The sequence below is a fragment of the Apodemus sylvaticus genome, chromosome X (assembly GCF_947179515.1).
Source record: "Apodemus sylvaticus chromosome X, mApoSyl1.1, whole genome shotgun sequence".
Classification (NCBI taxonomy): Eukaryota; Metazoa; Chordata; class Mammalia; order Rodentia; family Muridae; genus Apodemus; species Apodemus sylvaticus.
Window position 1 is genome coordinate 38037836 of NC_067495.1, and position 22846 is coordinate 38060681.

A 22846-nucleotide genomic window follows, 5' to 3' on the forward strand; every position below is an offset into this window, starting at 1 on the left:
GTTTTATGTCTCTTTACTCTTCTTTGTGTTGGAGAATCTCCTCTCCGTTATCCTTTCTCAAGACTTGGGAATTGATGAACTCTTTTTTTTTTTCTTATGATCAAAGTAAGATTTAGGCATGCACCAGGCAGTGGTGGCACACGCCTTTAATCCCTGCACAAGGGAGGCAGAGGCAGGCAGATATCTGAGTTTGAGACAGAGTGAGTTCCTGAACAAGAAACCATGTGTCTAGAAATGAGGTGGGGGGAGACTGCATAGCTGACTATTCCCATTTGAATGAAGGTGCACCTACCATGTAGCATTGCTGCTTCTTTTTCACATATAACTCATTCAGTAGTTAAAAAGCATGTGCTGCTCTTACAGAGGACAATCAGTGTATTACACATGTTGAGAAGGGCGCATTTGGGGAACTGTGGCCCTTCATTATCATTTGGAGGTTGACAATAGCTGTGTTCAAGAGAAACACAAGCAAAGTAGAATTATTGGGTGGGCCTACAATGTGGAAAGCATTTTGTTTGTGCAACTCCTCAAACCATATGGTATTAGTTAAAAACAACAACAACAACAACAACAGAAAAATGACGTGTTTCTAATTCTCCCATCCATTTTGCTTATATTAGAATACAGTCTATTATTTTATTTTAGAGCTATTTTTATTTTATGTGTATGAATGTTTGCCTGAATGTATGTGTACTACATGTATACCAGTGCAGGCCAGAAAAGGACATTGGATTCCCTGGAAGTGTGTATGTAGTTAAAGACAGTTGTGATGTTCCCATGTTGGTGCTGGGAGTTGAATCCTGGTCCTCTGCAGAAGAAACAAGTAACTTAACTACAGAGCCTTCTCTCTAGCCCCAAGTCTTAAAAAATATCCTTCAGCTGTGCTTTTTATAAGAGTCGTGTGATTTTGATTATTAACTTGATAGGATCAAGGCTCATCAGACCTCTGAGGTATGTCTAGATTATGTTCACTAAATTAGGAAGACCTACCTTAGCTGTGGGTGATGCAACCCCATGGGCGGGCGTCCTAGACTGAATGCAAAGGAGACTGAGCTCTTTAAAAATGAGTTATAATCCATCATTGTCACACTTGTGTTAGATGTACAAGCTGCTCTAAATTTGACCAGTTGGGAGTCTTTTCAAGGTGAGTCTTGGGTCTTTTGGTCAAGTTCCTCTATAACCTTTTAAGTGTATCTTTCTTTCTGGGGATGCAAAGCTATTTGGTTCCCAGAGTATATTCCCAGGCCCTGGCCTAGAATAAGTCTAATTACCATAGCAATTAGAAGCTGAGAGCTGCTAGTTTGCTCTTGGTTGTTGCTGTTTGTCTCTTGGCTCTTTCAGTAAAGAGGCCCAGGAGTGGGTATTGTTTACCTGTTTGGCTTCCTGCTGATGCTCATTGTCAAAGCTCCAAAGGGTTTTCCTTCCTTTTAGCCTCTCTCTGCAAGTGGTTTCTTTATCCTTTGTTGCCTAGACCCCATCCTGTGTATTTAGGTTCCAGAATTAGGGCTTTTGTCATGGTGATTTACAGTAGGGTCTCAACCAGTCTTTAGGGCAAGGATCTTTGGTCTACACCTGCTGTGTCCAACTTTGCATACTGTTTATTTTTAGACACTTTCAAGCAATGAACTTTTAAGTAGTTGGTGGTGGTGGTGGTGGGGAATGGAGTTAAATGAGGTGAATTGGGTTGATAGATAGCTCAGTTGGCAAAATGCTTGTTCTTACAAATACAAGAAACTGAGTTCAAATCCCCAGCCACCTATGTGAAAACCTGGGTGTGGCAGCACTTGCTCTAACACCAGAGCTAGGGGGTGGGGGCAGAGACGGGATCCCTAGAAATTGCTAGCTGGACAGTTTAGCCTGTTAGGTTCAGTTGGAGACTGAACCTAAGGTGGAGAGCAACTGAGGAAGGGCATCTGATGTTAATCGGAGGCCCTCACATATGCTTGCATGCACACAAAACATGAACCTTGTTTTATGACATGAGGTACTGCTTTCATGAAAGTCAGTCTTTAGCCCCAGCGGGAAGACTGGGGAGGGTGTAAGGGGATGGAGGCCTCAGATCAAACTGTTCTCAGGAATCAGGGCCAAAGGCACATTTGTATGACAGCTTACTCACTCTGAGCCCATCCTGGGGACTTAGTTTGATTTCTAAGAGCCCCTTCACTTGTGAGCTTGGTTGTGTTAAAAGGAGTTACAAGCCTGGGATCCCAGAAATAGCCTGTGATTCTGCAGTTAGGCTCTGCTTTGTATGTGGGGGTAGGGCATGGTGATTGGAGTTGGATGAAAGTGCTCATTGAAGGCATGGTTAAAAGATAAAAGAGCTTTGATGTAGACTGTTTCCAGCCATCCATTTAATTCTCAGTCCACCAGTGGAAAGAAAATAAACAACCATTCAAAAGTAATATTTATGTAACCTGCAGAAATCTTGGCCAGCCACGGGAAAGATGATGCGCTTTGACGTGCAGGATGGTCTCCCGAGTTTCCCCTGGCCTCAGGCTTCGGAGCAAAGCTAATGAGAGAGCAATATCTGTTTCTGTTGGAATTTTCTGAATCCCATAACATAGAAACTTTTTTTAAAATGGAAAAATAAGTTGCACAGATTTTACATTTAGGTCATCTTCATAGAATATAGGTCACTCAATGCAGTGGGAGAGTATGTTGCTTTCACACTTTTGGTGTGTATATATGTTGTGTATTGGGTAGTTATATGTACTTGTTGGTGTCCGTGCATGCATGTTTACCTGTGGGTGCAGAGGCCAGATGTTGGGTGTCTTTCCTCTATTGATTTTGGATGTCTTCTAGTGATCTCTACCTTTATTTTAATTTTTAAAATTGGGTTTTAAAAAAGATTTATCACGCCGGGTGGTGGTGGCACACGCCTGTAATCCCAGCACTCTGGGAGGCAGAGGCAGGCGGATTTCTGAGTTCGAGGCCAGCCTGGTCTACAGAGTGAGCTCCAGGACAGCCAGGGCTATACAGAGAAACCCTGTCTTGAAAAAACCAAATCCCCCCCCCCCAAAAAAAGATTTATCACATGCCTGTGAGTGTATACTGTGTGTGTTTATATGTCTATGGAGCCAAAAGAAGGTACTTGGTCCCCTTGAGCTGGACTTAGAGATGGTTGTGAGCTGTTGCTGGGAACCTAGCTTGGGTCTTCCAAGAGAGAGCTCAGGCTGTTAACTGCCAAACCATCTCCCCAGCCCACATACCTTACTTTTGAGGCTGAGATTTCTCACTGAACTAGAAGCTCGTTGATTGAGCTAGGCTAGCTAGTTGTTGAGCTTCAGGTAAGAGTCTCTCTGCCTTCAAATGTTGCTTGGGTTAAAATCTCATGCTACTGAATCTGGGGTTTTATGTGGATTTGGGGGATCTGAGCTGAGGTCCTTACCCTTGTGCTTTGACAGTGGGTTCTTTATCCACTATGGCATTTTCCCAGCCAACGTATTGTATGTTTTTAGATCCCCTCCGCAAAGAAGGGAAGTATGGTGTGATTTAGAAGAATCTAGAAAGATAGGTTGAGGATGGAGTATTCTTCAAACAAGTAACTGCAGGCTGACTGTGTGTGGTGGCTCACTTTTATAATCCCAGCATTCAGGAGCCAAGGCAGAAAGATTATTTCAAGTTTGATGTCAGACTGGGCTGCATAGCAAGTTCTAGGTCAGTCAGGACTACATAACAAGAGTCTGTCTTAAAGTTTTAGAGGTGGGGAATATATTCATGGTGCAAACCTCTTCTGTGTGCCTATAACAGCATTTCCTCCTCAGAAGAAGCTCCAATCAGGTTGGAGAAGTAGACGAGGATTCTACTGACACCCTATCCAGTATAGAGGGCAGGTGTTCCAGGGACACCAATCCGAGATCAGGCAGGGCCTCTATGAAGCACATATAAAGGAGAAAACAGGTGAAAGGTGAGTACCTAGTAGATGTGAGTACTATCAAAAATGGGGCAGGACCATGCTAGGCAGTGCTTGGGTGTTCTGACAGAAGAGGAGATTGGGATCCAACTGAGGGCAAGCAGGTGTTTTGTGCCATTCATGTAGAAACTGTGTGGCATGCAGGTTTGTGTCTGATGCCATGTGCCTGTGCAGTTGAGGAATGCCATTCTACCTATTGTATGTGACTTTGGGAGGTCATAGTGTGTGCGAGCAATGAGGGAGACAGGATGAGAATCTAGAGAGCTCTTTTATTTACTTCTGAGTTCAGGGTCAGATCAGAATTGCTTGTGCTGGCATCCTTCTCTATCTTTTCTCGTTGTTCTTTTGTTGCTCAAACTGTAACTATTAATTTTCATACCATTTCCCATGGATTTGGAGGTGGAGAACATGGACTGTCAATACAAATCGAAAAGCAAGTGGGGATGTTTGGATTTGCTGAGAAAGCAAGAGCAACTGTTCAGAAAACATGATGGGAAGCATGGGCATCTATGCTTGCATACAGACACAGCAATGTTTTGCCTACTATTGCTATTTCTGTAGCTGGAATCTAAACTGGAATCACATGGTAGGTAGAATCATAGCCTAAAGAGGGATGTCCCTTTCCCACTTCCATAACCAGTGAGTTTGTATTTTCACATGGCTAAAGGGCCTTTGCAGGTATCGTATAAGGATCCTAAGATGTATAGATAGATGGTCTATTTGCATACAGAGTAATGACAAACATGCTTTGAGTAGAGGGGGGATTCAGGAGGTTCAGAATCCAAACCCTGAAAATTGGTTTTCCTTTTTTTAAATATTTATTTATTAAATGTATATGAGTATCCTGTTGCTGACACACCAGAAGAGGGCATCTGATCCCATTACAGATGGTTGTGAGCCACCATATGGTTGCTAGGAATTGAACACAGGACCTCTGGAAGACCAGACAGTGCTCTTAACCACGGAGCCATTTCTCCAGCCTGAAAATTGGTTTTCTTAACATACTTATGTGGAGTTGAAAATTTACTTCAGAAATGAGAGATATGTGTCTTACAATTCTTAGTTTCTAGTAATTAGGCATTGTATGGTTTCACCATGTAGGTTCTATCTGTTGTGATTAACAAGACACATTGTGTGCATTTCAGTTTTCATCACAGTTTGGCCGAAAACCTGTGCTATGTACAAATATGACTACATTCAATAACATTTATTGTTCAGATGTAATTTGAATTAGAAACCATTCTCTGTGTTTCTTACTAAATTACACTTTTATGCATTTGACAGGAGTGGGAATGCATGTACATCCCAGAACAAATAAAGTGTTTTCATGTTTTGAGAAATTGGTAGTCTTGAGGTTTTTGACTGTCCAGTAACAGTATATACTATGTGTGTGGTATTTTACATTTGTGTATGCATAATCCTTCAGAGAGCTTGGAGACATTTAACAAAAGAAAACCATGCTTTGTTACTAATTTAAAAAATTAACTATTATTATAGTTGATATATGGATGTGATGGATTGCTTTTGTGTGAATATAGCTGTCACAGAACAACTTGTGGAGTTCTCCCCTTCTAGATGGTGGGCTCTAGGTATTTAATTCATCATGGCAAGTGCTGTAACCATTGAGCCATCTCATTATGCCCTGGTTTTGTTTGTGTGTGTGTGTGTGTGTGTGTGTTTGAGACAGGGTCTTACTGGCTTGAAAGTCATGGCAATACTCCTGTCTTCCCAGTGTGGGGATTACAAGGCTTGTACTCCATGCCTGTCTAAAAGTGAGCTTCATTAAGCTCAACATGCACAATTTACCTTGTATAGTTGTATGATCCAGTGACTTTTTTATAGGTATAATTGGGTAGACATTAATATCTTTGAAACCATTAACAACAACACATTGTGTCCCATTCCTTCGTGACAGCCACTAATCTATTTGTGTCTACAGATTTCTATATTGTCATATTAAATTTTTTTACACAGATGTTTAATTAGCTTTATTTTCAGAGCAGGGATTTCACCCCCCCCCCCAATTTTCTAGTGATGCCTAACATTGCCTAACCTCATTAGGCAATGATGCCCGTTTAAAAGAAATTTATACAGGATCCTAAGAAATAACGAGCGTGGCCAGCAACAGTTAGTCTGCCTAAATCACTCAGAAACAATTCAGTGGCTGTTTCTGCATTCCATGATTTTGAAGACAAGGTTACTGTTAATGTATTTCTATTGAATTATATAGCACACATGTCTATTATTTTTTTTTTTTACATTTTTTATTGTTTTGAGGATGTATTTTGGAGTAGAAACTGGTGCTTCAGCACTAGCATGTATCTAAAGTTGGGCTGTCTGCTTGAACATTTCAGGATTCTGTACATTGTTCTTTTAGGAAAAATACAGAAAAATAGCCCCCCAGTGGCAGCACTGGTATTAGGATGCCACATTTTATGATAAACCAGACCTTAGGAGGATTACATGGATATGCCTCTGGGATGTTTATCTCTAGTTCATCTCTTCCTATTTCATATGGTGTGTCTGGGGGTCCTGCTATTTTTGCTCTTAATTCTGAAAAATTCTTATCTACAAGATCTACTTTAATTTGATTTTTTGCTCTTATGTCCTTATTTCTCTCACCATCATCCCTAAATAATAATTCAGAGGAAAATTCAGGTTTTTTATGTTAGAAAACTGTTACTGTATGAAGAATTTACTGAATCAGCTAAAAAATGCCATCACCAAGATCACTATCATATGGAAACATTCTTCATGGTCTGCATTAGGATCTTGATCTGGAGATAAGGTTATGAGCAGGCATAGCATGTTGCTGAAGCAGTAGCTGAGATCATACATCTAATCACTAGCTCAAGGCTAGGGGAGAGAGAGCTATTCTCATGGATTTTTAATTTTAATCAGTGTGTTGTGGAATTCATGTGTTATTTTGTGTTTGGCCTCCTTCATTTTGTGCAGTGTTTCTCTCTCCCACTGCATCCATTCTTGTTGCTCTCTTCTTTTTTCCTCCCTTCCTTTATATCTTTAGTACTGAGGATTGAACTCAGAGCCTTGATCATGCTAGGTAAACATTGTACCATTCAACTATAACCCCAGCCTTATGTCCACTTTGAAATAGGGTCTTGTCAAGCTGGCTAGAAATTCACTATGTAGTCCAGACACATCTGCCTTAGCTTTCTGAGTATCTGGAATGACAGGCCTGCACCACCAGGCCCAGCTGCTGTAATGCCTCAAGGTTCATTCACATTATGGCATGGATGGATAACAGGTAGCTCACTGTACTGTTTAATGGCACCTCATTTTATACTGTATTTTGTTTATTTGTGGTTTAAAACATAATGCATTTTGTTTATTCATTGTTAAAACATACTGCATTTTGTTAATCTATTCTTAAGTTGGTCTTGCTTATGTTCTTAGGAGCAGAACTGTTGGATCATATTATGTTATGGTTTGAATGTTAATTGTCTCTCGTAGGCCAGTAAGTTTGATACTTGGTTCCTTGCTCCCAGTGCTGTTTGGGAACGTTGTGCAACTTTTACAAGCTGTAGCCTCACAGAATGAACTGGGGTTTCGTCTTGGTGACTTACTTCCTTAACTGCATTGGTTTCCTGTCTAGGTAAGCAAGTGTGACCAGCTGTGGCTGTCTGCACCTTCCCTGTGATGATAGACTGTATCTTTAAGGTGTTTGATCATAGCAACAATGAAACAGATGTAAATCTTCACCTTTAAAAATTAAATCATTTTATGTATATCTGTCTACACATATGTTTATGTACATGCCTGGTGTTGATGGAGGCCAGAAGAGGGCATCAGATTTGCTTAAATGGGAGTTACAGAAGATTGTGAGCCACCATGCATGTGCTAGGAATCCTGGGTCCTCTGGAAGAGCAGCCAGTGCTCTTAACAACTGAGCTACCTCTCCAGTCCCATGCCCATGTTCAAATTTTTAAAGATATTTTTAATCCTTCCTCCCCCCATTCTCTCTCAATAGCGTGCATCATCATTTGTCTATTATTGCCCTCTACCTTCTTTTTCAGGACTGGGGATTCTACTTAAACTCTGGAGCTTGCTGGGTTTTTTGGGGGGTGGCTGGTTACTAAGCTGCAGTATCTAAGAATCTCTACTGTATCTGGCTTTTTACATGGGTGTCAAGACCTGAACTTAGGCCTCATGCTTGTATGACAAGCATTTTTTTTTTTTTTACCAACTGATCCATCTTCCCAGACCCAACACTTTTTCTATACTTCTAAAGCCCAGAATACAAGACTTCCTTTGATTTCAAAGGTGCAGGACAAGCATGAGCCCAACTGAATGACAGAGTTTTTCAGAATGGAAACTTTAATGCAGGGAACAACAAGGTGGCAGGGAGTGAAACTGGAATAAGATACCATATGTGCTCCTGAGGGAATATGAACAACATTTTCAGGGAAGTAAGAACAGAGTGCAGTTTCAGTGAAATAAGTAGGGACAGTAGGGTGCAGGACTGCAGGAGGTGCTTGCTCACTTACTCTCATCTGGCCCCGAGGGACAGGCTCATTCAATCACTCAAACCACAAGGATGAGTATTAGGGCCACTGGTTTGAGGTACAACAAAGGACTGCAGATGTTATAAGCTGCTTGATGCATAGAACTGGAGCTTCATAATCATTCTGAAGTCCAGAGCCTTATAATACAAAATGCTAGCTAAGTACTGTAAAATGGTGTGAATGTCCTGCATTCGGCACTCAGCAGCAGGAGGGAAGAGGTGTATTAGTTTCTACTGGCGGCTATAACAGTGTACCTTCTATAAACTTAGATACACAAAATAGCACAGGCGTACTGCCATACAGTTTGGAGGTCACAATTGTTAAAAGCAATATCATGTTATTTTTGGAGGTTCATAGGAAACCTACCCATGTTTTAGAGGCTACCACAACCCTTAGTCCATAGTCCCTTCCACTCTGAAAGCCAGAGGAGATTGATCATATTTTGCTCACAAAGGATCACAGGCATTGGTTTTTGCACTCTTCCTCATTTAAAGAACTCTTTTGAGAATATTGTTGTGGATAGAGTTCGTTTGTGTGATATGGCCTGCTTTAGAAGACTATTAAGTAAATACTCTCTCATATAACCCAGAGTGTTTCTCTTTCCTAAATAATGTCAGCTCTTTAGCAACCTAACCTTTATCTGCAACTTATATTTGCCCTTGTCAGGAACCAACCATAGTTCCAGCTTGAGGGGATTGAAGTGAAGGAAACTGGTGGGGAGGACATTATTTTCACTGCTAAAAATGGAAATTGAACTATTATATATAATTATTGGGAATGTTACTGGTCCCCATCTCCACCTCTTCTGGTGGCATAGAAAGCACATGTCCAGGCAGCTGATGGGAGGAACATATTTTGTATTTTTTCTCAGACAGTGATTTAACTCATGGCATGTTTTTGAATGATGAGCCATTGTCAGATCTCTGCTTTAGGAAGAGTTGTATATTTTTGCAGGAGAAATGATCAGGTTGACCTCAATTCCTTGCCATTCTGTAGAGACTAGAGAACCATGGAAGTGACAGTCTGTGTGGTGACATGAAATGTTAAGGACGCTATGCAGTTAGAGTCATAGGTTTTAATATCTGGGGGGAGAATTCTGTGTATGGGGGGAGGAGTGGAGGAAGAGAGTCCAAGAAGGCAGTGGCAGTGTTTGAACATGGAGGAAAAGGACACCAGTTGGTAAGTCAGAAGACTGAAGAGAACTTAAGTTTGGAATAAGTCTACCTCTGAAATAATGACTTCTAGATACCAGACAGGGACCCTAGTAGAGCTGCAAATGAAGGCTGCTTTAGTTACTGTTTTGTTGCCATGAAGTGACACTATGACCATGACAACTCTTACATAAAGAATTTAATTCAGGCTGGCTTACAGTTTCAGAGGGTTAGTCCATTATCATCATGGCAGGATGGTTGTTGGTATGCATGCAGATATGATGCTGGACAAGTAGCTGGGATTTCTGTATGCAGATAGGCAGCAGGAAGAGGGAGCATGGGCTTTTGAAACTTCCAAGCTAACACACTTTCTCCAACAAAGGTCACACCTACTCCAATAAGGCTGTACAACTCCCTAATCCTTCTCAAGTAGTTCCACAATAACTAAGCATTTAAATATATGAACCTATAGGGGCCATTCTTACTCAAACCACCACAAAGCCCATGGAGGAAATAGGAGCTTCAAAAAAATTAGTGTTACCATCATAACAGATAGGATTAGGACAAGGAGATGATGGTACTGAAAAGAGGGCCAAGGGCCTCGCCTACATTTTAGAAATATGGGAAATGAAGAAGTAACCCTAAAGCAATATGAAATTGCATTGTTCTGTACTGACTTGTTTCACACATGCTGACTGGGCCAAACCCAGTGTAGTCGGGGGTTGCTTGGAATGGGGAATCCACGTGTAAGGTTCCAAGAGCTCTGTCTTTGAATGCAGTGGCTATTACATAAGGCACGTATGGAGGCGGTTCTGAAACAGCCATGCCAGATGGTTCTGGGAAGTAGGCAGGTCGAGGCTCACTGTTGCATCTGTAGAGTTTATTGAGGTTATTGTTTTAACACAACAGATGTAGAAAAGCTCCTTTGGTGATTCACATGGTTCTAATCTGGGGCCTCTTTTTCTCATTTATGTTGTCATATCTAAGAAGTCCTAGTGTCTGTGTAGAGACATATGCTCAGGACTTGACTTTTCCTAGTTGGTCCATCTAGAACCTTCACCATCTTGGTTATTGACCAAGTAAACATATGGTGGCAATGTGATCCATCATCTAAATATAGACAGTTTTGAAATAGAATCACTATTAACAATGATTATTCTCTCAATTAATGTCAACTTCTGAAATGGCAAGGCTTTTATGGTATTTTTCTAGTTCCTTACAGCCGTAATAGTTAAATCAGTTTCTAGTAGGATAAAAAATTATTTTTCTAGTAAGCTGGCTTATATTTGTGCCTCAGAGGCTAAACTCTCAAGAGTGTTAAGAAAAGGTGAGGTTCAGTTCTCAGAGTCACTACCCTTCCAACTTGCAGAATACTGAGTACATGTGTTTTTAAATTAAACTTAGTTGGTAAATTTTAAGAAGACTCCATATATATCAAATGACTATCCCTTATGTGCAGGACTTGAGATAATAGGGGGAGACCAAACAGATCCTACTGGGGCTTGAGATAGCTCAGTGGTCAAGAACATTTCTTGTTCTTCCAGAGGACTCAGGTTCACAGCATCCATAACCGCAGTTCCAAGGCATCTGACACTCTGTGCTTACCTCCATGTGTACTAGGCATGCATGTGGTGTACATACACATGCATACGGGAAAAACACTCATACGTGCTAAAAAAAAAAACAAAACAAAAAAAAAAACCCTAAATATCAAACCACAGAGACAGAAAGACGATGATGGAAGCTTGCTTTATTTTATCCAGGAAAGCAGTAGAGAGGACATTTGCTATCAAGATAACATTGCCTTTGCTGTATTCCTTTTGTCAAAGGAACCTAAGTCACCGGGCTCTTTTCTCAGAGGATGGGATTCAATTAGTCACTGTTCACACAGATGAGAGAGCAGACACAGGGAAGAGCCTATTCAGGCAGCTGGCTCTTGTATAACCAGAACATACTGCAATTCATGTTTGAGGCCTTTGATTCTCATTGTAATGATTATGTTGCTAGACTGAAATGCTAAAATTTTTCTTTCTGAAATTCCCAACCCAAATTCATGTCAATGTTTTAATGCTGGATGTTTCAAAATTATTTCTTAAAGAATCTGAAAAAAAATAATGCACCCACCAGATATGACTCACGTATATTGTCTCATGAATATGAGTATTTTGTAAGTAATAGATCTTTGGAACGAAGTGGAAATATATATTATTTAAACATCACCATAGAATATAGTATCATTGTTTAGTGTAGTCTTGCTGTTTAGGTATGCCTTTCTGAAGCATTATTAGAGTATGAAAGCCAAACTTTGGGTTTTACTGTATAGGTGATCCACATAATGTTCTGATACTAAAAAAATTATTCTTGGAGGCTAGGCATGGTGACTCATGCCTGTAACTTCAGTATTTAGAGGTAGAGATGGGGATAATGCTGGGACTGCTAGGACAATACTGATCTACATTTCAAGTTCTGGATCAATTAGGGCTATACAAGGAGAACCCATCTCAAATGAATGGAAATGAAATGAAACAAATCAGCAGTGGGTGTTTAGCTCAGTTGGTGGAATACTTCCCTAGGATGCAGGAAAGGTTGGGTTTGTTTCCCAGCACTGCAGAAAGATATGGTAGTGCATGCCCTTCAAGGCTGGAACTCAGTTGAAGTCAGGGGATAAAGAAGTCAAGATCTCTCTATCTGCTTAAAGAGTCCCAGGCCATTTACAGATAGATACATAGTGAGATTCTGCTTCAAAAGAAAGACACAAAGGTTCTCCAGCTGGGGATGTAGTTCAGTGGTAGAGCACTTGTCTAGCACATGGGTTTAATTTCTAGTACTGCAATAAACAAATGTAAAATATAGATGAATAAAATATTTAAAAATGGTTCTAGCTTTCACATAGTAAGTTGAAGGCTTTAGGGCAGGGCAAAAGACCCTGATAGTCACATGATGGGTCATTAAACAGCTGTTAAAACAAATATGGATACTTACTTCCTGGCGGGGGAGATACCGTAGTCATGGAGGTGTTTTTCCCAGTGTGAGGTTTATCTTGCACTCTGTATACTGGCTCCAAAATGTGATTGCAAGAGACAGCAAGGTGTTTCTGCAACTTGCAGTGACTGGCATGCAGCTCATTTGGGCCTGTAGTGCTTCTGCATATATCCTTGGAGTAAGCCAGGCTGCAGGGACCTGTGTTGTAGCCACCCAGATTTTATTTGCTCAGCTATTTTTTGGTGTTGCCATTTAGCCAGGACTAAGAATTATTAAAGAACTGTCCCTTTTGTTACCCAGCCTAGCCTGTTTCTCCTTCAGCTTGTTTTCTTTCTGGGACCTGCAGAAGAAATTTTATACATGCATAAGAAGTCTGGAAGCTGGGTTTCTGATAGTTTATTTTTACTGTTGAACAAGCACCTCATTGTCTTATCTTGGTAGATTTCTGAGAAACCAAGAATTAGATCTGTGTTACCCACCCTACCAATAGAAAGCTGTGTTTACTGGCAAACCTTGGATAATAGTACCTTCGTGTTGGCTTCAGCTCTATTTTTTTTTTTTTTGATGTTGTTGTTGTTGTTACCATCTACTTTCTCTGGTCCATTTTGTTATTTCACTTTTGTTATTTTGTATGTGATTGTGAGAGCCATGATCATCCCCCACCCCCCTTTTCCTGGATGGAGAAAGATAAGGGTTTCACTGGCTGAGACTGTTGTGGTTTCTTGGAGGTTGGTAGCTGGCAGTAGCTTTTGAATTCTGATGTGTTAGCGGCATGCATCCTATTTTAATCTTGCTTCCTGTGGAAGTGCCTCAGGGACACAGTGTATTTCTAAATTTAGTGTGATGAATACTGGATCACACAGTTTCTGCCAGACCCTAGGCAAAGCTTTGGAGGTCGTTTAGGTCTGAACATGAAAGATACAGTTCTTCAAAAGTGGTTTATATAAGAAAGATTTCTAGTGATTAACAAAGTACCTGAATCCTTGAATTTTACTGTAATTAAGAAGTCTTGGTGGCTAGAGAAATAACTCAGCAGCTAAGAGGCTTATTGTTCTTGCAGAGGACCTGAGCTCTGTTCCCAGCACCATGTCAGATGGTTCACAGTTGCCTGTAACTCTGACTCCAGGGACTCTTTTTCTGGCCTCTGTGGTATATACATGCACACAAAAATAAAAAATAATTTAGAAATAAGTTCTTGTATGTCAGGTTTAACACACTTAAGTTATTTTTCTCTTTACTGGTTAAATGGTGATCTTTCTCTAAATTCCATTGAAGTCTGGGCTTTAAATAGGCTTCATGAGGATTACAGAAAAAGCAGAAAATGAAAGTGTGAGGTATTAGAGCTAAAAATGTTCATAGGAACTGAATGGCCTGGTGGGTCAAGTGCTTGCCATACAAGCAAGAAGATCAGCGTTCAGATCCCCAGAACCCATGGAAAAGCTGGGTGTGGTTGTGCCCATGCTTAACTTCATAACTGGGTGTCAGAAGCACGCACACATGCACGCACACGCACATATACATGCACACACCTACACAAACCTATACCCTAAAAGCAAAGAAAAAGTTAAAAGGAATTAGTGCAGAAAGAACATTTTTATTTTGATGTAAAAAGGGAAAGTTTGAAGTAATACTTTTCATCAGTTCTTCAGTATCTTTTTTGTTTTTTTTTTGTTTTTTTTTTTTTTTTGAGAGACAGGGTTTCTCTGTGTGGCCCTGGCTGTCCTGAAACTTCCTTTGTAGACCAGGCTGGCCTTGAAATCAGAAATCCACCTTCCTCTGCCTCCTGAGTGCTGGGATTAAAGGTGTGTGTCACCATCACCCAGATCAAAATACTGTTTTTTCCCCAGTGACAGCTAGTAATGATCTCTTTTAATTGCTTGCTTGCTTATTTATTAGTTGGTTTGTTTTGTTACACAGTCTTACTCTGCATTCCAGGCTGTGCTCAAACTAGTCGATCGTTTTACCTCCACCTTTTAAGTGATGAAGTGACAGGTATATGCCACAACTTTAGCCAACTGATCATTTTGATGAACTAGGAGCATAAGGACCATGCTTTTTCCCATATATCTTTGTCACTCCCAGCATATGGGTAACATTGGGTGTCCCTCATTTGTTTTAAGGGGAAGGTGGATGATGAAAGATACCTGTTCTACCACGTTTTTGTTTGAGTAGTTCAGTGCTGAATGACAAGACTATATTTTTTGCACACACTATGGAGTTCAGTCCCAAGACCAATTTTAGATTGGTCGACATTCTCTGCATGCCAGGAAGGATTCTGTGCACTCTTTCGTGCATGAGGTAGAGACTGACCTCTAACATTGTTCCCATCTTTTACTTACTTTATGTAGGCAAGGAACAGAAAGTCCTGAATGTACTGGACCCTGGGGTGCTAAGCCAGCTGGTTCTGCCTCAGCTTCTCTGGCCTGAGATTTGATCAAGAGATTCTCTCTTGATTCCTAGAGAGAATAAAATTGTAGAAACTGCTTTACACCCAGAGATGACTATGACAAGGCTCCTTTAGAGTTCTTACTCAGCAGTTTTTATCAAGGATCCAAAAGGATATATTCTGCAAGGAATAACTCTGATAAGACAGGCCTTACAGGATTCAAGTGTGGATGTGAAGGATGAGGTGTTGATTTTGCTGCAGATGTGAGGAGAGTAAATAGGTTTTCTTCAATCAAGGTCATGAGACTAGACAATGGGAAACTAGTTAGGAAACCTGTTTAATACCACAAAGTTAAGGGAGTCTACTAGATGGTCTGGTATTCACAAAATGGTTAGCACATATTGCAAAGCTATGGACAAAGCCAGTTTACCAGTTTGATGATCATAGGACATCATTGCCTGTGGTGATATATCTCTGTTCATTTCTCTTCCTAACTTACTCAGATAATACCTACATATTTGTGTCTTCTTAGCCCCTCATACTGTCTACAATGGAATGTACCATTCCAGTTGAACTAAAAATAGTTGCCCCTCACCCATGCAACATGTGGTTTAAGGTCTCCAGTATATTCCTGATACCAAAGTTTGTTTGAAATTTTTCTTTTTCTGTGCCTGTATATGTGTAATAAACTGAATATGTTATTACAGCAAGAGATTAAAATAATAATAAAACAGTTGTAACACTATACTATGATGAGAACTATATGAATGTGAATTTCCCTCACCGTATCATTATGCGGGACTCACTATTTCTGTGATGCCTCTGTGATGAAGTGAAATGAAGAGGGTTAAGTTTAGCATGAAGGTTAATATTAAGTAAAATAAAAAAAAATATTTGAATGCATAAGCATTGTAGTGCTATGACAAGCCATATGATAACAGAGATGTCTTCTAAGTGACCAATGGAGAAGTAGTGTATATGTTGTAGATATGCTGAACCAAGGAATGAATCTTCCTCTGGATAAAGTAGAGGGGGAGAGTACAATACTTCATACTTAAAACAAAGGAGTTTAGTTGTGGGATTTTGCACTTAATAGTTTTAGATCATATACAGCTGAAACGAGCAGAAGTCAAACCACAGAAACCAACACCTCAAGTAAGGAACTACTAGTGTATTGTGACTGTAGGATTTTTAACAGCATCCCAGATGTCTCTAACATTTTAAACCAAGAATATTCTCATCCTCAATTGTAGTAGCCTAAGATATATACAGAACTTGTCTTGTCTCTCAGTGGATGGGCATGGTCATTCCCAGTTGAGAACATCCTCTTTAAAACTTGGGGGTAAGAGCCGGAGAGATGGCTCCTTGTTTTAAGAGCACTAGCTGCTCTTCCAGAAGAATTGGGTTGCAGTCCCAGAGCCCAGCTTACAGCTGTCTGTAACTAGTTTCAGGGGATCTGATGTCCTCTTCTGGCCTCTGTGGACACTGTATTCATGTGGTGCATGTACATGGTTTGTGTTTGGTAGTTGTAGATACATAAAGATACACAGATACTCATGCAGGGAAACATCATACACAAAAATAAAAATAAGAGTACAGTTCACTATGGTGTGGCTTGCTTTTTCCACCCAAGACTCACTTCTTGAAAGTTTTGGGGTTTTTTTTTTGTTGTTGTTGTTTTTGTTTGTTTTTTTGTTTTTTGGATTTGGTTTTTTCGAGATAGGGTTTCTCTGTATAGCCCTGGCTGTCCTGGAACTCACTCTGTAGACCAGGCTGACCTCGAACTCAGAAATCCACCTGCCTCTGCCTCCCAGAGTGCTGGGATTAAAGGCATGCACCACCACTACCCAGCTTTGAAAGTCTTAATAGCTTTCCAAACAGCCCACCAGCTGCAGACCAAGTATTTAAATACACAAGCAGGTATCTTGGAGCTGGCCTGCTTACTGGTTGCAGATATTTCAGAACTGCTGGCCATATATTCTGTCAGCCTACACTGGCTGGGCATATAGTTGCGTTTTTTGTTTATCTTTATATCTAAATGGTTCTGTCCCTCTGCCTGTGGTGAGAGGCAACACACCAGAGAGTTAGAATCCCTGATTTCCCTTTCTCTTTGTCCTTAACACCTTAGCAATGAAGGCAGGATTATCCTATATGCAAAAAGCTCAGAGGATGAGTGAGGGTTGCTAGTGGTCTCTGAGACACCACAGGGAACTCACAGTTCAGTAGACATGGCCCAGCAACAGGGATCCTGAATGATAGGCACACTTACTTGAGCTAGACATGGCTTCTTAGCCCTCTGCTCCTACCTGCTTTGGAAGCTAATGTAGGAATTACAAGATCAGCTTGCATAGAGCATGACTTGAGATGCTTCCTATGTTGGTATACAGTTGACTCTCTCTCTCTCTCTCTCTCTCTCTCTCTCTCTCTCCCCCTTCCTCCCTCCCAAATCTCCATCTCCATCTCCCCTCCCCCCTCTCCCTCCCTCTCTCTCTCTCTCTCTCTCTCTCTCTGTGTGTGTGTGTGTGTGTGTGTGTGTGTGAATTTGTTCACAACTATTTGTCTTCAGAAACTAGGGACATTACATGTTTTGATCTTTCTATTCTTTTCTCTGCACCCAGTGGGGGCCATCAATCTTCTCCCTTATGTTTTCCTACCATATATTCTTTTTTTTTTTAAAGATTTATTTATTTGTTATATGTAAGTACACTGTAGCTGTCTTCAGACACCCCAGAGGAGGGCATCAGATCTCATTATGGATGGTTGTGAGCCACCATGTGGTTGCTGGGATTTGAACTCAGGACCTTCAGAAGAGCAGTCAGTGCTCTTAACCGCTAAGCCATCTCTCCAGTCCCCCCACCATATATTCTTTACTAGAAATTCTAAACAGGGTTATTTGTGTCCTTTAGGGGTGTCTCTGTATCAGGGGAACAGCTTCAGTTGTGTAGTCAGGGTGACTGTGTAGGCTACTATGTAGCCCAGGCTAGTCTTGAACTTAAGATCCTTCTGTTCTGTTCCCTGAGTCTTGGTATTACAGTTGTACACCACTGCAATCTGCCCATATAAAATTATCTTGTGTCTTACCTTGACTTAAGAGAAAGATCAACATTTTCACTTAGTGTGCTTTTGGATGACAGAAGAGATTGTGTTAGCATTGAGAAGATTGCCTAGGGGGAGTTCTGTAAGTGAGAAATGTCATTTATGGGCTGTGCATGAACAATCTGAGATAATGGGAATTCTGAGCAGTTTTATGTGAACTGTCTCTCTGTGTGCTTTTTGCAGAGGTACAACCGTCAGGTTGATCAGTGGCTGCCTGCCACCTTACATGGTTCTTAGTAGTAAAGCTAAAGAATGTTTCTATGATAGCGTTAGGGAGCACTTCAGAGGGGTATATTCTAAGGAATGCCTCCTTGACTTTGCTGGTGGGCACCCATAGAGTGCTTACATAGGAGGTAACCTATTTGTGATACTGCAGGTGATGAGAGTATGGGTACACTATCTTATATGTGTTCTGTTTTTGGCAGACACATCTACATGCAGGACGGATTGACTAGACTTAACTAAATCACTTATCTGCCCAGTTATAAGATGTTGACAATATATACTTTAGCATGTGTTGGTTGACATTTTTATTTTACCTTAGGTATTATATATTAACAGGTAATTGAAGATAGAAGAGACGTCTGAAAAAAAAGTAGGGAGGGAGATTTGCCTGTATTTGCTTTTGAGTAACTGAACTGGTAAAAATGGATTTTTCACTATGTAGAGAATTACAATGCCCAGGCTCCCCAAATTTCCTGAAATTAAATAAATAAATAAATAAATAAATAAATAAATAAATAAATAAATAAATAAGACAGTGTTGGCTTTCTGCACTGGAAATGGTATTTTACCAACATTTGTTGCAATTGGCTAATTTTACTAGCAAAAGACTGAGAAAGAAAGGGAAAGAATTATGAGAAATAGTAGTAGTTTATGACAAATATCTTCTACATTTTTTTTCTTAGCTGTGCTGGTCCTGGAACCCTAGGACTTGTGAGTGCCAGGCAAGGATGCCACCATCAACCTACACCCCTAAAGCCATACATTCCTTTTAAATTTATCTTTAGAAAGTTGGAGATGTATACTATTATTTTAAATTCTGCAGTACTGGGGCTTAACAGTCCTATGCATGGCAGGCTCTAAAGCTACACCCTCAGTCTTATATCAGATTTAGAAAACAAACATCGAGAGTTGACTGCAATGTGTGTACTTTTCAGTGGAGCATAGCTTTTGATCTCTTCTGCTTTGTACATATAAGGTTCTTAATTCACCAACCAAACCCTAGCTTCTAAAAACAAATTGAAATTATTTGACACTTTTCTATATCCTGGGTTTTCTCTGTCTTGTATGCCCCTCTTGAAATTAGTGTAGACTTGGAAGTGTATGTATGTCAGCCAGATTATTTCCATAAACATCTTTTAGCCCCATTTTGAGACATTTTTCATTTGTGATGATCTGGGTGGTTTATCAGAATAGAAGGAGGCAGTCTCTGGTAGAATAGAACTTTTGGAGGCTGACATGCTGTCTGTCCTGTGTCACTCATTTTACAGTGGGCCTGATTGAGAGGAGAGCATCCACTTTAGGCACTCCTTAGGAACAGTCTCTCATTGATGGCATGGTTGTTTTTGTGACCTGTTACTTCTGTCCTGTTGTAGAGAATACAGGTTTGTGAGGTATGGTTGAGTTCATTTGGAGGAAGGAATCACAGAAGTGCAGTGCAGGCTGTGGTGTGTCTGAATGTGTGCCCTTTGCTAAGTATTTTGTAGCATCTCTACTGAGATAGACAGTTTACCTGTCTAATATACACAATTTAGTGGGTTTTTTTTTAACTGCGTTCAAAGCATCATATCCCCATCATTAAGTTTAAAATATTTTATCACTCCCTATAAAACCTTGTATTTGTTAGCATTAATTTTTCATTCCCACCTTCCCTAGCTCCTGTGTACCATATCTACTTTCTATGCATGCATTTGCCTGGCTGTGACCTTTGATGGTGTGTGCTGTTTTCCACTCTGTGGACTGTTTTTAAGGACTACAGTGTGGTTTAGTATCAATGTTTCATTTCTTAGTAGATGCGAATATTAATCTATCATCTACTCATTTATTCACCACATGGTCAGTTTTGAAACCTTCTATTCACCCTGGGTCCTGCACATGCTTTGCCAGCACTCTACCAGTGAACTGTGTATTCTCCAAGCCTTCTTTTTTTTTTTTTTTTTTTTTTTTGTAAATTAGGCACAAGACCTCTCTTTGTTGCTTAGCCTGACCTCCAACTCACATTTCTCCTTTACTCTTTCTCGACTGCAGGTATGTACCACCATAGTTGCTCAAAACTTTTCACTTTGAAACCATGATAGACTCTTTAGAAATTATAGATACATTACTGTGATTTCCTGTCATTAACATTTTCTAGTAGTCACATTGTCTTATAGGACAATCTGTCAGTATACATGCATTTGTGCATGTGTGTATGAGAGAGAGGGAGACATAAATGCACATACACACACATATAGAGGCCAACTCTTAGAAGTCTGGCCCAAAGCAGTGTATGTACAGAGTAAGACTTGAATGGCTGCTGTATTGGATGTACAGTACTGTAGTAAGAAATGTCATGCCCTTAGAGCCTCTAATTAATGTGCATGCTCTCAGTGTAATTGTACATTGGGAAAAGAATCACCATACTGTGTTAGTTCATTCAGGCTATTGTAACAAAACACTAGAAATCAATTTTCTCATATTTCTATAGGCTGAAAGTCCAAGACCAAGGTACCAGGAAAATCTAGTTTCTGGCTAGCCATTTCTTTTCTCTTCCAAGAGAAGAGAAGAGAAAGAATAGAAGAGAGAATGTTTTTGCTTTACTTAGAATACCATTAAACCTTAATAGATCAGAGCCCCAAGCTTATGAACACATTTGAACAGAATTGCTGTCCTAGATGCCCACCAGGTTGTAAAGCTGTGAATGGGCTGGGTAGAGGGTTAGAAATTGTTCTATGAGGTATCCACTTAGGTTGTGTATATTTTTTGGCTAGGTGCAGTAAGCATGGGTATTAGCTGTTTCTTTGGCATACTGGTTTCAGTTTTTCCAGTGTGTATTTAGGACTAGTACAAACGTTGCATCTTATGATAGTTCTGTTTCTAACTTGGTTGTATATATTTGTTTGTACAGAGGTCAACATCGGGCATTTTCCTCACTTGCTTTGTACCTTGTGTTTTGAGTCAGAGTCTCTCACTGAAACTTGGGTTTATTGATTCAGCTGAATTGGCTAGATTGGTTGGCAGCAAGTCCAGAGATCCTTTGCTCTCCCAGCTCCCCATCCCTGGGGTTACAGAGGTGTGCTCTTCTACCAGGCTTCTTAAGTGGATGCTGAGGATCTGAACTCAGGTCTTCATGCTTCATGGCTTTATCCACCAAGCCATCTCTGAAGTCATAATTTTTATTTTTTTAAGAAAGCCCCATATTGTTTCTCATTACAGTACTAATGATTTACATTCTCCCCCAACAATATGGAAGGTTCTCTTTGATTACATCCTCATAAGCATATAATATTTTAGTCTTGCTGATTATTGGGATAAGTTGATAACCTCACTATGGTTTTCATTTGCGTTTCTCTGATAATTAGAGTTGGCCTCTCTCTCTCTCTCTCTCTCTCTCTCTCTCTCTCTCTCTCATTACCTTCATTTTGGTTGAAAACATTTCAATACAATATATTCTAATTACTGTTTCCCCTTCCCAGTTCCTCCTCACCCACCCAAATCTATACCTTTATTCTCTCAGTGGAATGCTTATGGATAACTAAAAATTAATAATAAGCTAAAATAATAATAAACTGGAATATTATGAAGCAAATAAACTAAGGGAAGGAAAAAGAGCAAAAGCACAAGCAATACCCAGAGACACAGAAACATACATATTGGCTCAAAAATTCCAGAAAACCACAATACCGGAAAACAAAATATATACTCAAAAGACCTATAAGGTGGGGAGATGATGCCTAGTTAAACTATTATGATACATGGAACCTCCAAAAATACCATTGAGTTCATTTTGTGTTTCTCATCTACTACTGGACATGGGGCCTTCACTTAAGTATGGTTTGTGTGAGCCGGGCAGTGGTGGCGCACGCTTTTAATCCCAGCACTTGGGAGGCAGAGGCAGGCAGATTTCTGAGTTCCAGGCCAGCCTGGTCTACAGAGTGAGTCCAGGACAGCCAGGGCTACACAGAGAAACCCTGTCTTGAAAAAAACAAACAAAAAACGAACCCCAAAATGAACAAACAAACAAACAAACAAACAAACAAGTATGGTTTGTATACCCAGTGAGATTCAGTTGGACAAAAGTAACTTTAAAGTTGTTATCAATTTTGGAGATAGCTTCTAGGTTAAGGATGGGGGTTTGTGTTCACTTCTCTTAGCTCTGGTAAAGACCCAGGAAAGTCTTGTGTATGCTGCCACGATCTCTATGAGTTCATATATATATGTCAGTCCTCTTGTATGCCTGGAAAACAGTTTCCTTGGTATTTTCCATCCACTTTGGCTCTGACAATCTTTCTGCCTCTTCTTCTGTTTAGCACACTGAGCCCTAAGGGGAGGGATTTGATGGAGACATCCCAAATGACTGAGTGTTCCAGCTCTCTTACTCTTTGTGCATTGTTTAGCTGTATTTTTGTCTGTGTATTGTTCCCATCTACTGCAGGAAGAAGATTTTTGGAGGTTGGCTGAGGTTACCTTAGGTCCCTAGGCTATCTAGTCAGATTCTTGACTGCCCAAGCAGCATTGTATATAAATCCAGTCAGTTATGGGTTGGTTACTCCCATAAGCTTTGGGTCATTATTGCACCAGTGTATTTTGTAGA

The 22846-nt window shown here is 40.3% G+C and overlaps 1 protein-coding gene and 1 pseudogene across 6 annotated transcripts in view; one reads left to right on the top strand and one right to left on the bottom strand.

The window, feature by feature from the left end:
* The window catches only part of LOC127674814 (F-box-like/WD repeat-containing protein TBL1X), a 158000-nt gene that overhangs the window by 54587 nt on the left and 80567 nt on the right, over positions 1-22846 (top strand). The gene's annotated exons all lie outside the window — the stretch shown is intronic.
* Positions 5989-21673, bottom strand: LOC127674424 (ubiquitin-conjugating enzyme E2 K-like; annotated as a pseudogene).